The sequence below is a fragment of the Panthera pardus genome, unplaced genomic scaffold (assembly GCF_024362965.1).
Source record: "Panthera pardus isolate Hobbes unplaced genomic scaffold, ASM2436296v1 HiC_scaffold_13, whole genome shotgun sequence".
In the NCBI taxonomy this organism is placed as follows: Eukaryota; Metazoa; Chordata; class Mammalia; order Carnivora; family Felidae; genus Panthera; species Panthera pardus.
Genome location: NW_026526688.1, coordinates 31122291 through 31137907, shown reverse-complemented (window position 1 = coordinate 31137907; position 15617 = coordinate 31122291). Strand labels below are relative to the sequence as shown.

Here is a 15617-nt window from a genome sequence, read left to right as displayed (position 1 = left end):
TGACATTGCCTGAAAACAGAGATGATGCTGTGTCAGAGTGTTTTTAGTTTATTAGTTTGTTTTTATAATTCTAAGAAAGGAAAAGATGGTGTCAGGTACTGGAGAGAGAACAATTTTTTAAAAATTAAATTAAAAATTTTTTTTTTTTAGTTCAAGACTTCCGTAAGTGAAAATGGAACTTCCAGTGGGAGAGTTTTTAAATTATTGATTACTTACTTGCAAATTGGGGTAAATAGGGGTGCCTGGGTGGCTCAGTTGGCTAAGTGTCCTACTCTTGATTTCAGCTCAGGTCATGATCCCATGGTTTGTGGGACCGAGCCCTGCATCAGGCTCTGTGCTGACAGCACAGATCCTCCCTGGGATTCTCTCTCTCTCTCCATCTCTTCGCCCCTCCTCTGTCTGTGCTTTGTCTCCCTCAAAATAAATAAATAAACTTAAAAAAAGAAAGAAAGAAAATTGGGGTAAGATAAAAAGTATGAAAGGTTTCATTGAGGGAAAAGAAGCCTTTGTTATTTAAGTCAGAAACAACAAAAAATGTATTAAGGAACAGGAAAAATACTTTAAAAATAGATTAAAAAAATATCGTTACTCTGGTGACTCAATGTCAGTCTGCCTGGAATTTATTAATATATTGAATACATTTTTTTTAATGTTTATTTATTTCTGAGAGAGAGAGAGAGACAGAGCATGAGCAGGGGAGGGGCAGAGAGAGAGGGAGACACACAATCCCAAGCAGGCTCCAGGCTCTGAGCTGTCAGCACAGTGGGGCTTGAACCCACAAACCACGAGATCATGACCTGAGCTGAAGTTGGACGCTTACCCAGCTGAGCCCCCAGGCGCCCTTGAATACATTTTTATTGAGCTCTTACTACGTGCCAGGAATTATTCTGGGCCACAGACACCCAGCAGCGAATGGAACCCACCAAGCCCCTGCCACTATAGAGCTGACATTCTGATTTGTTTAGGGGAATGAGAATGGAAATGCTTTAGCGAAATAGAAATCACTGCCTGGAAGCTTTATTTTATCAGAGCCCCATGGGATGGAATTTACTTCCTGACTCCTTACCACCACATTTGAAACATGAGATGTGATATAAATGGGTTATACTGATAGAGTGTATTAAACATGCTATATTGACAAGATATGTTAAAAGTACTAAGGGTTCATGGGTGCTTGGGGGCACAGTTAAACATCCGACTCTTGATTTCAGTTCAGGTCATGATCTCACAGTTCACGAGATCGAGCCCTGTGTTGGGCTCCACACTGAACTTGAAGCCTGCCTGGGATCCTCTCTCTGTGTCTCCGTCTGTCTCTCTCTCTCTCTCTCTCTCTCTCTCTCTCCTTTGCCCTCTGTCCTTCCCCTACTCTCTCTCTCTCTCAAAATAAATAAATAAAAATTTTTTTAAAAAATTAAAAAGAAAACTAAGCATTCAAATTTGAAGTGAGTTGGCAAGTCTAGAAGCAAATCCTGTCTCTAATCTTTTCACTGTTTACTCCGTTGTTTTATTCCTGTTTCTCGGAAAAGGAGACATTTCTTCTGTCAACCTTGGGTGATTTCTGGCAAGAATAAGAACTCTGACTTGGGGATTGGCAATGAAGACGGCGGGCCCACTGGGCAAGCAGGTCCACTCTGCCGAAACTGCATCTGTTCACCGTAAGTATAGAGGCTGGGGCCGGTCAGCATTTGCTTTGTCATGGTGCCTGGAAAAGTTTTATCTTACAAGCTGTATTCAGTCATCGTGTGTATAGTTCACACACCATTAATAAGAAGACTCATTTCATCACTGAAATAATATTATCTGTGAGTCTGAGAGAACACAGGTCACTTAGATGAGCATCTTCCAGTAGTGAAGTAGGATCACAGATGTCTTCTATTTCCTGTTTTCATGGCCTAAAATCCCAGCCTCCGAATGCTCCCGCCTGGAGGTGATGGAGCAGGAACAATAAAAAGGAAATCTGTGATGTCCCCTCCTTATATGTTTGTTTCTTGATTTTCGCTATAGCTCTGGGGATGCCATTAAAAATACATTTTGGTAATGTTTATTCAGAAAGATGGTGCCGCCCTCTGTGCCTTTTAGCAGCATGTATTTTCCGGAAAGACTGTGACAATAGGTTGATGGCCTTATGGTTTATTTTCCGAACGGGGACACTCTTGAGTGAAAGGGGAGCCATTAATTAAGCCAGGACGATAGACATAAACTAGGATGCGTGGTCATCCTTGCCATAGGGAATGTAGGAGGCAACGTCACGTTTTGGCACCACTGTGTTCCAGAACAGTCTCTGAGCATGGGGTGCTCAGATGAGGAAAAGGTTTATAGTATTGATTAATACATATTGGATGCTGACCTGTGTAATGGCACTTAGTTGTTGCAATAACCGTTTGAGGTAGATGGTTTTCTCCCCTGCTTATAACACAAAACACAGTAGGTGCACCTGGGTGGCTCAGTCAGTTAAGCTTCCGAATCCTGGTTTCGGCTCAGGTCATGACCTCGTGGTTCATGAGTTTGAGCCCTGCATCGGGCTCTATGCTGACAGCACAGAACTTGCTTGGGATTCTCTCTCACACTCTTTGCCCCTCTCGGTTGCTCTCTTTCTCTCAAAATAAATAAACTTTAAAAATTAAAAAAAATAAATAAAAGAACACAATAAAACTCAGTTTAATCATGGCGGGGTGACATTTTAAACAGTTTGAAGTGACAGAAGCCATTGTTTGAGCTTTGCCAATAGCTTTTTTAGTGGTAGAGATCTCTACGTCTCCTGGGTAGAGGTGATCTGTACTCCAGCAAGAACCTTTTGATCAATTGGTTTACATGTGGCAAGGTCAGGTGATTGGGTCCCCTTTGTTCTGGAGGAAGGGAGGAATTTTTTGTGCTTAGAAAAGGTGGTTCTCTCAAATACCTTAGTTATGGATGAATCAAAAACCAATTATAGGGGAAGAAGTGGAAATTTGAGTAGAATAGGTGTTGTGGACTCTCGAAAATCACTGACTCGGAGCATCTATTCTCCCCACCTTCCAGAACCTATTTCCCTGCATCTTTTGACAACGTTTTAGAACTGCAGAAAAGTGGCAACACTCAATATCTCTTCAATGAGATTCACCAGTTTGTAACATTTTGCCACATTTGCTTTACATCCTATTTATTTATTTATTTATTTTGCCATTTAAAAGTAAGTTGTGAAATAGAAGACATCCAAGTTGGTAAGGAAGAAGTAAAACTTTCACTATTTGCAGATGACATGATATTCTATATAGAAAAACCCTAACGACTCCACCAAAATACTACTAGAACTGATATTTGAGTAAAGTCACAGCATACAAGATCAATGTGCAGAAATCTGTTGCATTTCTATACATTAATAATGAAGCCGCAGAAAGAGAAATTAAGAAAATCCCATTTACAATTGCACCAAAAATTATAACCAAAGAGGTGAAAGACCTGTACTCTGAAAACTACAAAGCATTAATGAAAGAAATTGAAGACGACACAAAGAAATGGAAAGGCATTCCATGCTCATGGATTGGAAGAACAAATATTGTAAAAATGTCTATCCTACCCAAAGCAATCTATAGATTTAATGCAATCCTTATCAAAATGTCAATAGCATTTTTCACAGAGCTAGTACCAACAATCCTAAAGTTTATATGGAACCACAAAAGACCACAAAATAGCCAAAGCAATTTTGAAAAAGAAAAGCAAAGCTGGAGGTAACACAATTCCAGACTTCAAGTTACATTACAAAGCTGTAGTAATCAAAACAGTATGCTACAGGCACAAAACAGTATGGTACTGGCACAAAAATAGACACATAGATCAATGGAATAGAATAGAATACCCAGAAAGAAACCCATAAATATATGGCCAATTAATCTTTGTTAAAGCAGGGAAGACTATCCAATGGTAAAAAGTCAGTCTCTTCAACAAGAGGTGTTGGGAAAACTGGAGAGCTACATGCAAAAGAGTGAAACTGGACCATGTTCTTACACCATATGTAAAAGTAAATTCGAAATCGATTCAAGACCTAACTGTGAGACCTGAAACCATACAAATTCTTGAAGAGAGCACAGTCAGTAAGGTCTCTGATATAGGCCATAACAACATTTTTCTAGATTAGTCTCCTGAGGCAAGGGAAATAAAAGCAAAAATAAACTATAGGGACTACATCAAAATAAAACGCTTCTGCACAGCAAAGGAAACAACCAACAAAGCTAAAAAACAATCAACAAAACTAAAACCTATTTTCCCAACAGAATGGGAGAAGATATTTCCAACAAAGGCTTTGTATCCAAAATATATAAAAAACTTATAAAACTCTACACCCAAAAAGCAAGTAATCCAATTAAAAAATGGGCAGAAGAGGGGTGCCTGGGTGGCTCAGTCAGCTAAGTGTCCAACTTTGGCTCAGGTCATTATCTCTCAGCTCATGAGTTCAAGTCCCATGTCGGGCTTTCTGCTGTCAGCACAGAGTCGGCTTCAGATCCTCTGTCTCCTCCTCTTTCTGCTCCTCTCCAGATTGTTCTCTCTCTCTCAAAATAAATAAATAAAAACTTTTAAAAAATGGGCAGAAGACACGAACAGACATTTCTTCCAAGAAGACACCCAGATGGCCAACAGACACATGAAAAGATGCTCAGCATCACTCATCATCAGGGAAATGTGAATCAAAACTACAATGAGATATCACCTCACACTGTCAGAAGGGCTAAAATCAAAATACAGGAAACAACAGGTGCTGGCGAGGATGTAGAGAAAAAGGACCTTCTTGCCTGACTGATGGGAATGAAACCTGATGCAGCCACTGTGGAAAACAGTATGGAGTTTTCTTTAAAAGTTAAAAATTGAAGTGTCCTACAAGCCAGTAATTGCACTACACGGTATTTACCCCCAAAACACAAAAACTAATTCAGAGAGATACATGCACCCCTATGTTTATAGCAGCATTATATACCATAGCCAAATTATGGAAGCAGCCCATGTTCATCAACAGATGAATGGATAAAGAATTGGTTTATATACACCATGGAATATTATTCAGCCATAAAAAATGAAGTCTTGCCATTTATAATGACATGAATGGAACTTGAGAGTGAAATAAGTCAGAGAAAGACAAGTACCATATGATTTCACTCATATGTGGAATTTAAGAAACAAAACAAATGAGCAAAGGAAAAAGAGAGAGAGAGAGAGAGAGACAAGCCAAGAAACAGACTCTTAACTACTGAGAACAAATTATGGTTACCAGAGGGGAGATGGGGGGCGCGGGAGTAAAACAGGTGATGGGGATTAAGGAGTGTACTTGTAATGTATGGAATTGTTGAATCACTATTGCATGCCTGAAACTAATATAACACTGTATGTTAACTATACTGGAATTTAAAAAAAGTTGCAAATGTCACCTCCCCACCATCTTCTATGAAGGACATTCTTCTAAATAACCACAATCCCATGATCACACTCAAGGAATGAAACGCTGACACAATAATATTATCTAATACACATACCATATTCACAGTTTCTCAACCTTACAAATGATGAGTTATTACAGCTGTTTCTTTTTTTCAATCCAACTGAGAATCTCATATTTCCTTTATTTCTTATATATCTTTAATCTCTTTTAATTTAGCAGAGTTGTCTTATTTTACTTTGTTTTGTTTGCTTTTGGTCTTTTGTTGACACAGATATTTTTGAAGAGTCAAGACCATCAGTCTTGTAGAATATTCCATAATCTGGATTTATCTGAATGCTTTCTCGTGATTAGATTCATGGACCCCTTCTGTTTTGAAGTTCAACATCACCTCTGATGCACTGGAGACTTTAACCAAGGCCCCTGCCAGAGAAGACTCCAACACTTCCCTCTCCACGTAGAGATTCACTAGATGAGAAAAGGGAATCTGAGGCAATGACTCAGGCTTAACAACCAGGTTTAGAGGATGGTTAGTTATTTTTGTAGTGTGTGTGTGTGGAGGGGGTGGGGGTGTGATGAATATCAGATTGAGAGAATAAAGAGGAGGAAGTGGAGAAGGGGAAAGAAAAGAAAACTAACAAGGTGTTTTGGTATTGTTTTTTTTTGTTGTTGTTTTTGAAACCAACATTTTATTGAGCTCTCCTACCTCTCAGAAATCTATCCCAGCAGATTTTCTCTTTGCCATGGGCATCACAGACACGGGGGTGCGGCCAGCACTCCCCCTATGCCCGCCTATGGCCCATCTGGGAGGGGAAGCCTCCTTCCCAGGACAGGCCACTGCACGTACGATGCAGGGCCAGGAGAGCAGGTCCAGCGAGGCCTTGGTGCTGGCAGTTAACCAGTAACGACCCGAGAGGTATGAAGAATTCATTTCTCCTGCAAAAAGAAAAAAAAACCTAGTATGAAACCTCAGTAGTGTTCCAGCACTCAGAGTTTAAATATTAAAAAGGGATCATCAGAAAACAGTTAAAAAAGACAACAAAACCAACTGAAGCCACTTCCTGGTGGGGGGGGTGGTGCAGAGGCCAGCCCTGCACCCTCCCACCCTCACCCCACACTGAGCAGCAGCAGGTGTCACTGGAGAAGGTGAAGCCCCAAACCTAGCAGCAGCAACAGCAGCAGCAGGGACAGCGCCAGCTGGTGCCCTGGGTTGGGGGACAACTGTGGGATCAAGGGGACGGGGTAGGTGGCGAGAGGTGAGGACTTCAGCCTTGAACAGGTGTGCTCATTCTGCAATGCCTCCTATGCTCGCTCTGTGGACGCAGGGGTGAGCCCTGAGTGGCTGGGAGTGGGGTGGGCCGAATGAGTCAGGGAAGGTGGAGAACACAGGAGCACCCACTCCTAACTGAAGAGGTCTGGAACAAGTTGACCAGAAAGAGGGGCACAGGTGGGGCGGGGCAATGGCCCCAAGAACAGGGCAGAGGAGGAGAAGCCAGCCCACCCAGGCTGTGGCTCGTCTCCTGGGGACTCAGAGGGAGGAATGGAGAGTGGTCAGGAGAGGTGCTCAAGGGAGGAGGCACCTGCTGGGTAGATGAGGGAGGAAGCACCCATGTCTGCCAGACGAAGGCTCTCCTGGCAGGAGAGGCATGAGCACAGGTGGCGAAGCAGGCAAACACGCTCAAGAATTCAAGCATGGAGTCAGTAAACCAGGCGTCTCAAAGCCAAAGGCCTCTGGGACCAGGCACAAGGAGAAAAGTGGGGAAGCAAGCATGACAAGACAATAGGGAGTAGTGGGGCCTGTGGTACTCAGAGAGGATATGCCCTAGGGAGTATCACCCCATGCAGGAGGGTAAGTCAAGGTCATGAAATCTCAAGGCTTCTTTACCCTGTCCCTGATAGGGGCAGGAAGCTCCAGATCCTTATGTTCTCCCTGAGATTAGTGAGACCGTCCGAGAAACTTCTAAGAGCACCTGTCAGGCCTGTCTGCTTGTGGGTGAAGGCCAGGCTGTACCTGGACAGCCCAGGCAGCTCGCCGATGTGGGACAGCATCCACCTGACTTCCATCTTGTCCCTGATGAAGGCTGCCGCATGGCCACGTCGTCAGGTTTGTTGCTGTTAGGGGAGGGCCCAGGACATAGGAACCCCTGAGATCGGTCATGCCAGGAAGGTCCAGAATTTCTGGGCTATGCTCCTGCAGGAAGGTGCTCAAAATGACGGCCCTGGAGAGGGGTACTTCCAGAGACGTTTCTTCTCTCGCGTCAGAGGTGGTGGTGGCGGTGGCAGTGGTGGAGCCGGGAGGCGTGTTGTCTCTAAAGAGAAAAATATGTGGTAGAAAGAGCAGTCATGGTGGTAGAGAATGGAGACATATGGTGTACAAATTAATTTTTCCAGCTTTTTTCTCTTTAAGGCAATTATAAAGCAGAACAGCTCTTTGGGCTAATAGACCCCTAACGTTCTATGATTTATTAGAATAATTAGAAAGGGAGATAAAACCCTTTTGAGATAGGAAGTTGGAAACTCACATTTTTGAAAACGTGATTTTTTTTATTACCTAAGATAATGAAGCAGGACATGTCATTATATACATAGCTTATCCATTGCCATGTAACTAGTAAATGGCAGAACCAAATTTCAGACCCAGGATTGTCTTGTTTGTTCCTGTTCTTTCTGCCATACTTCATTTTCTCTCAAAAGAATCTCTCATGGGATGGATAGGTTGTTGTGATTCTTTGCAGTACCCTGGAAAAATAAAATGTCTTTCCCACTGGTATGGAAAACTCCAGTTCTACCCTTATAGCCTTTCATAAATATGAAATTCCATATGAGTGAAATGGAGCCTGTGCCCACGCTTCTAAGTCAATCTATTTCTTCTTCAGAAAACTTTCATGTGATATTGGAATTATGAAGAATTTGGTTTGGGGTGCCTGGGTGGCTCAGTTGGGTGAGCGTCTGACTCTTGATTTTGGCTCAGGTCGTGATCCCAGGGTCATGGGATAGCCACATATTGGGCTTTGCTCTGAGCATGGAGCCCGCTTGAGATAGATAGACGGATGGATGGATGGATGGATGGATGGATGGAAGAATAGATAGATAGATAGATAGATAGATAGATAGATAGATAGATAGATAACATTAGGTTGGAATGTATTAAACACTTGGGAAAGCCCACGGCAGCTGTGTTAGCCTTAAAGGATACTCCCATCTTTGGGAAGGCCTAGGTTTGGCCTCTCACCAGATTTGTTTGCAGGGTGCTTTGTAATTCTGTACACACAACAAGTACTTCGACTTCCCCATTGTGAGAGCTGGCAGATGAAAGCTCGGGAAGGACTGTGAAGTAAAGGTGATGTATTTGCGCAAACAACAAAAACTCAGAAATGAATGATGTTGGAATTCTGGCAGTGATGCTGCAGTAAACCATGATCACAGTCATGGAAAACCAGATTTAACATTCAACGAAGAAAGCATATGGTGTCATTTCTTATGCCTACCCCACCCCCACCCTACCTATTCACAGTCTGGGATTCTTTCTAACTTGATACTTGTGCAAAATTTCCTCCATTTGTTTTGCAACTATAGAAGATAGTGTAGCTTCCCAAAATTCGTATAGACCCCTGTCTTGTGAAGAAGCAACACTCCAAATAAACTTTATAATAAGAGGTTTGCAGGGGTGACCGAGTGGTTCAGTCAGTTCAGCATCCGACTCTTGATTTCAGCTCAAGTCATGATCTCGTGGTTCGTGAGTTCAAGCCCTGCATTGGGCTCTGAATTGATAGCGAGAAACGTGCTTGGGATTCTCTCTCTCCCTCTCTCTCTCTGCCTGCCCCCTGCTCATTCTCTCTCTCTCTCTCTCTCTCTCTCTCTGTCTCTCAAAATAATTTTTCAAAAAAGAAGTAAAATGTTGGAGAGTGTGGCAATAACAAGGGACAGGGAGGTATGGGTGATAAAGAAGAAGTGACAAATGCACTTTCTGAGGAGATGTGAAAATGGCGCTAGGTTGGGGAGGTGAAAATGGCGCTAGGTTGGGGAGGTGAAAAAGGTGCTAAGTTGGGGAGGCCAAGTTGTATGGTGAGGCTGATGGCACACAGTCATTGTTCTGGAGAAAAGGCTTTTGCTATGGGTTTCTTTACAGAGGCCAATGTCTCAGCTTCAGTTTCAGGAAATCCCGAAACAGGAAATAAGATGTTGCAAGCTTTGGGCTTTGGGGACAGACTCATGAGAGCGATAAATTTCAACAACCTAAAAATTGCTCGGTGACTTCTTGGCTTCTGAGGACATGTAGCCGAGCCAAGGTGAAGCCACCCTTCCTCCCCCCCACCCCCACCCCTCACATGCAGCTGGCTCAAGTGCCCTCAGTCTTCATAAACACAACCGCATTCTTCAGCTCTACACCGGACCTCCCCTCAAGTCACACAATCCCTCAGCAAACTAAGGGTCATTCATGAAGAGCCCGGAAAACAAGGAGAAAACAACTCCCGATCCATGTGGCATAGAAAGAATCTGTTTTGGTGGGAACAGGAGGGGAACTGGTGTGGAATTCAGGGTTTAAACAGTCTGATCTCAGCACTGGCAGCCTCTGAAATGACCTTGGAAAAGACCTTGCGTCAATTCCATCAGAACCTCCGGACAAAATACGTGAGTTCAGCCAAACATTTGAATGTTTCCGACGTTTGCCTGTTTGCCATCATACAGGGGATGGTCTTCACTGCACTGGGATTCAGTGTGACTCTCAGGAAGGCTGTTCTGAAGGGATCCCTCCCCACCCCCTTCCCTCCTTTCCTAACACCCTGCAAATTATGCGGGAACATTTGACATGGCAGATATATCTAGCTGTTGTCTGACTCACGTCTCACCTAGAACATGGTAGCATTGGATTTAGATTAATTTGGACCTGACTAAAGTGACACTAGAGACTGGGAACCTGAATGTGTCCACCAGGATTTACAAATCTTTTAAAATGTTCTCATGTGTGCTTGCGGCTTCCCAATTAGGCAGAGAACTTGGTGTCAGGCTGTGCACGGCTTCTCCTGTGTTTACATGTGTCACATATTTCTTCGGGGCACTGCCCAGTGGGGTAATTGATTAATCTAAGGCAGCCATTAATTGTTTGATGTCTGTTCTATAGAAGGATTGGAGATGGTCTCAGGGCAAATATAATTTGAGAATAGCCAGGGGTGAGTGACAGCATCACTGTTCTCTCATCTCCCACTGACTCCGGACATTCAAAGTGAGCTTGGCAATTATCTAAGAAAGAAAGGAGCGACATGTGGTTTTTTCCCAACGGGGGATTTCATTGTCCATTTGGGTCCTTTGTTTACTGCGTCGCAAAGAAACCATGACAACCATATTTGTCTATTTCCTCTCCCCTAGATGCTTTTGGCTCCATCTGTTCGATATTCACCAGTGAAGTCAACTTTTCATCTCTTTTTTCGTTATATGTGGAAGTGTACTTAGGTGAGTTCCTTTTTTTTAAAGTAAAAGAAAAGAAAAATTTAAAGGTGGTGCTTGACTGGATGTATTGTTAAACACCTTCTCTACACTTCCTCCTTCTTAATTTCCACTGGCGTGTGACATGCTCATTTATTTGACTTGCCAGAAGGTGTGGGTGCAATGTGCAGAGACGGGCCATCCCAGGAAAACAAAACAAAATAAACCCCCCCTGCTCTGTAGGTATATGTTTGTGTGATGAAAAATGCCTCCTCTATATTCATATCGATGTCTAACTTTATTCCTCTCTACTAATAAAATCTCAGGCAGTGGCAGCGAGGAACAGCTCTGTCCTTCCTCAGAAGGTGGTTTTGTCTTCTTGTTAAGGCTTTTTACGAGTTTGTACGGTCATGTGGCTCTTCGACGGGTGTGGAACACAGAAAGCGGTAACTAAGAGGAAGAAATATGGGGCCCGGCTTGAATGGGACACCAAAGAGACTTCTTTTGGTGGTGTAGGGTGACCTTTCACAATTGTGAAAGTTCCCCTGTTACAACTGAGTAGCCCCAGACAGAAGTACCCCAGGCTCAGGACTCCTGGCTGTGTCTAACTTTGCTTTTGCTATTAACTACCTTTGTGATCGCGAACAAACCATAGTACCTCAATATGGCCTCCACTTCCTTCATATGTAAGGTGAAGTAGTATTAGGTGACATATAAGCCTCCAAAGAGCCTTTAAATGATCCTGTTCTGTTTCATGGCTAAACGGTAACAGGGGCTAATGATTTTGCTAGTTTTCTTCTCATACCCCTCGTGTATAATTCTAGCCTCAGACTTCTTCGTGTCGCATTCTATAGCCTCTCTCGTCTATCCTGTCCACTTCACGTTTTCAACTATCGTTGCTATACTTGTGACTTAAACCATTAAACATTTTTATGTTCCATTATAGTTACATAAAATACAGTGCACCCATTTCAAGTTCAGTGAGTTATTTGGAATATATATACAGCCATGTATCCACCACCACAATCAAAATATAGAACATTGATGGCAGCCTAATGAATCCCCTAGTTCTCTTTTGCATTCAACCCTCCCCCATTCCTGGCCCTACAACATCGCTAATCTGCTTTCTGACACCAAACGTTTTGTTTTCATCTTTAAAGCCATGCTTCTAATTGTGATCAGATATGCATGTTCAGCTACCCACTGGGAAATATGATTTAGATGCATCACAGGGCCCTTGACCTTTATAAAATGGAAATCAAGATCTTTCCCCATAAATCTAATCACCAAAAGTGTACATCTGAGAATCAGCTATGTTCCTTCCTTGCCTTCTCTCTCTGTATTCATCCATCCCACTTAGGAATCCACTCCCTTAGTGTATTCTCATCTATCCCTTCCTTCTGTCACTGTTTCAGGTTAAGCCATCACTAACCACAGTCTAGTCTCGTTCCGAAGCTCCATGGATCTCTTCTAAGGTCATGCCCCACATCCCTCTACCACCTAGCTCAGATTACCTTTGTGTAACCTTTCTCTAATATATTTATATGGTGTAAACTTTATAGTCCACTCACTTCAGGGCCTTTCAATAAAATCTTTCTCTTGTAAATCAAATACTCCCTAGCTTAATATCCTTTAATAGCCACTCATCCCCTTTGGGATATAGACTCTGGTATAACCCTTACCAGACTTTTCAGGCTCACCTCTTACTTCCTCATTAGCATGCCCTGTGCTCTGCTAAAACACACTAACTATATGTTGCCTGAACACTCCATGTTTTCTTCATATCTATACATCTTTGAATAGAGTGTTTTATTTCCTCTGCCTGGAATATCAGCTGGATGAATCCCTATTTATCGTTCGAGTCTCAGCTCAAATGATTTCCTCAGTGACGCTTTCTTGAATACTCTCAAAGGCTGTTAGTTATTCTCTCCTTTCATTACACAATGTACATTTCTCCTTTATAATCACCAAGATTACACTCCAACGTGGAAAAGGAGGGGGCAATACAACTCATTCCCCAGAGTCGACTTAACAGGTTGCTAGGTTGAGCTCATGTGTACATACTCACATGTGTGCACATACACACACACTGATAGAGAATGAGGAAGAATACTTTGATAGTCTTTGACTTTTGGTTCAAGTTCTACCTTCTAGCTCAGTAAGAGTTTTAATGAAGGGTTGTAGCTTTATGAGTGACTCTCCTCCACATTTCATAGGTTCTCCGGTTTCGTTCACTGGTCTGCAACTCACTATGTTTATTGTCTTCCATTCCCTACTCGGGGTCCTGCTTCCTCTGCAGGTGTACATCCTTGAGCACCGTCAAGTCCTCTGCTGGATGCCACCCCAGGTGGAGGGAAAGAGACCTTCCCAATGTTCTAGGCTATCTAGCATCTGCAATATCGTAGGCATGTTCTGTAGATTGTCTTGCTAAAATATCATGTCTCCTATTATCTTCTTTTATCCTAGTCTGGTATGCTTCTACATCATGAGGAGAAAATTTAGATAGGAAACACCTCTCCTGTAATGTTTATAAAAGGACTTACTATATTGTAATTTTTATGATCTATTTACATGTTTGCCTCTTATAGACCGAGTTTCTTAGAGATCAGATAGTGTTTTTTTTCTCTCTAGTGCCCAGCATAATGAATGAATGAATGAATCTTATGAGGAACTTGGATCCTGCCTATATTTCTTTTATAAGACTAATGATTTTATGTTAAGTAGCATGTTCTGCCTTAAAAAAATTCTCATGAGCAAATGAAAATGTGTTTGAATATCTAGAAGTGTTTGAACTGGAAACCTTTCCATTTAAAATTAGCAACAAGCATAGGCAATATTTTGATATTGATACCTCTAATTCAGTGCATTATATTTTAAAGTAGAAATTAAAGCCAAGCTTGCATAATTAATGTGGATGCTTAATTTGCCAAGTCTTATTGCTGTTGGTAGACTTGTAGATATATAAGATCGAGCAGTATTTGAAGAACTTACGGTATGTTAAAAGATAAGAAAATAAACTGAGAAAATGCAACTGACTAATAAACACTTTTTTCTTTAGCATGTTCGAGAGGAAGCTAAGTGTCAGCTCAGAGTGCTGACTGCAGAGATCAAGGTGGGGTTGTTTGTTTTCCTCAGGGAGTATAAGAGGCTGGATGGGTTCTCTTGTTTCTTCTGTGCAGAAGGTGACAGGCCCAGGAGAAGAAACATCTGGAAATCCGCGGCTTTTGATAAATGTCTGTTGAAGAATAGATTGTGTGGTTAAGTGTCAGAAAGTTGGGTAAAATAGTCAAGAAGTCTTTTGGAGATATGGATACTTCAAAATGCCTACAGCGTACGGTAATTTCAGATCATTTGGAGAGATAATTCTCCCTAGCCAAGGGCTAAGATCTCTTGGAAATTTTCTCTGACTAGCCTGTCTCATGATGGCTCTTTGCTTGCTTTGTGTAACTATAACATTCATGTGGGCTGTCTAATATTCTCTATGTTTATATGATGTATGACTATATGATACTGTAGGATATTCCCAAATTGTATTTCACCTACTAGATTATCTTGTCCTAGGGGGTCATGTCCTTTTTTTGCATTCTCTCTAGCTCAGTATATATCTACTATGTTCTAAACATTTTTACATATGGCTATGATGTGATTTGGGTCTTAGAACAATTTTGTAAACTGAAAATATTGTCATTCTGATTTTTGCAGATGGAAACACAGATGTAGAGTGTCAAGTAACTTATACAAATTTACACAGCAAGCAAGTGGCAGAGTCCAGATTTAAAGTTCATGATCATTCCTCAGTATACTTTTCTAAAGACACAGAATTATTCTGAAAAGAGTACTGAGATGTCCTTTAGCCGACAAAATAAAATAAAGAGACAGCTTTTTTTTTTTTGTCATGGAATTAGTGTGTTTTTCATATCATCTGAATATTATGTCCATTCTATGTTGGTCATTCATGGAATGTGTAATCCAAGGTTCTGCTTTGAACTGGTACTTGATAGAGATGGGTTCATGGGCTGACAGTGTAAACCCAACGCTCATATGAAAGACCATGATGCTTGTCTGTTGATCTGGAAGTTTAGTCAAAACAGTAAGGTAAGTTCACCAGAAAGGAAATGTAGCTCACAATGAAGCAATGTGAATGCCTCTCACAGAGTTTTCTCTTTTCCTTTCCCCTGCGCTGAGGGGTGGGCTATTATTTTAAAATGCAATAAATACCACGTTCTGTAATTGCTCATTCTATCATATTCTCTCTTTTCATTCTTCACTGTTCCTCCTGCCATCTTGATGACACCTCCTTCAGGCACTCACAACTTTCATCCCTCGAAAATGGAATGTAAAAGCCCATTAAACTATGCCACACGTGGCAATTAATTGCCAGAAGAAAGTCACCCAGAACCTTGATCTCGGACCTGTCCTTTAAATGATGTAAATCCAACTTATCTCACTCTGAAGCTTCTTTGAATTTTAGTGTCTCCATCACCGTATGGTAACACTGCTCCCTTCTTCAGGGTAATTTTTTTTTTTTAATGTTTATTTATTTTTGAGACAGAGAGAGACAGAGCATGAGTGGGGGAGGGGCAGAGAGAGAGGGAGACACAAAATCGGAAGCAGGCTCCAGGCTCCGAGCCATCAGCCCAGAGCCTGACGCGGGGCTCGAACTCACGAAGCGTGAGATCGTGACCTGAGCTGAAGTCGGAGGCTCAACCGACTGAGCCACCCAGGCGCCCCCTTCAGGGTAATTTAATAAAAAGATGGAATCACCCCATATGCATTTTTAATTGCATCT

At 42.0% G+C, this 15617-nt stretch overlaps 1 long non-coding RNA gene across 1 annotated transcript; it reads left to right on the top strand.

The window, feature by feature from the left end:
• The first annotated feature begins 1455 nt into the window (after positions 1–1455).
• Positions 1456–15347, top strand: LOC128776506 (uncharacterized). Its single transcript, XR_008421582.1, has 2 exons — positions 1456–1655; positions 10772–15347. It is a non-coding gene; the product is annotated as an uncharacterized LOC128776506 (long non-coding RNA).
• Positions 15348–15617: the final 270 nt, after the last annotated feature.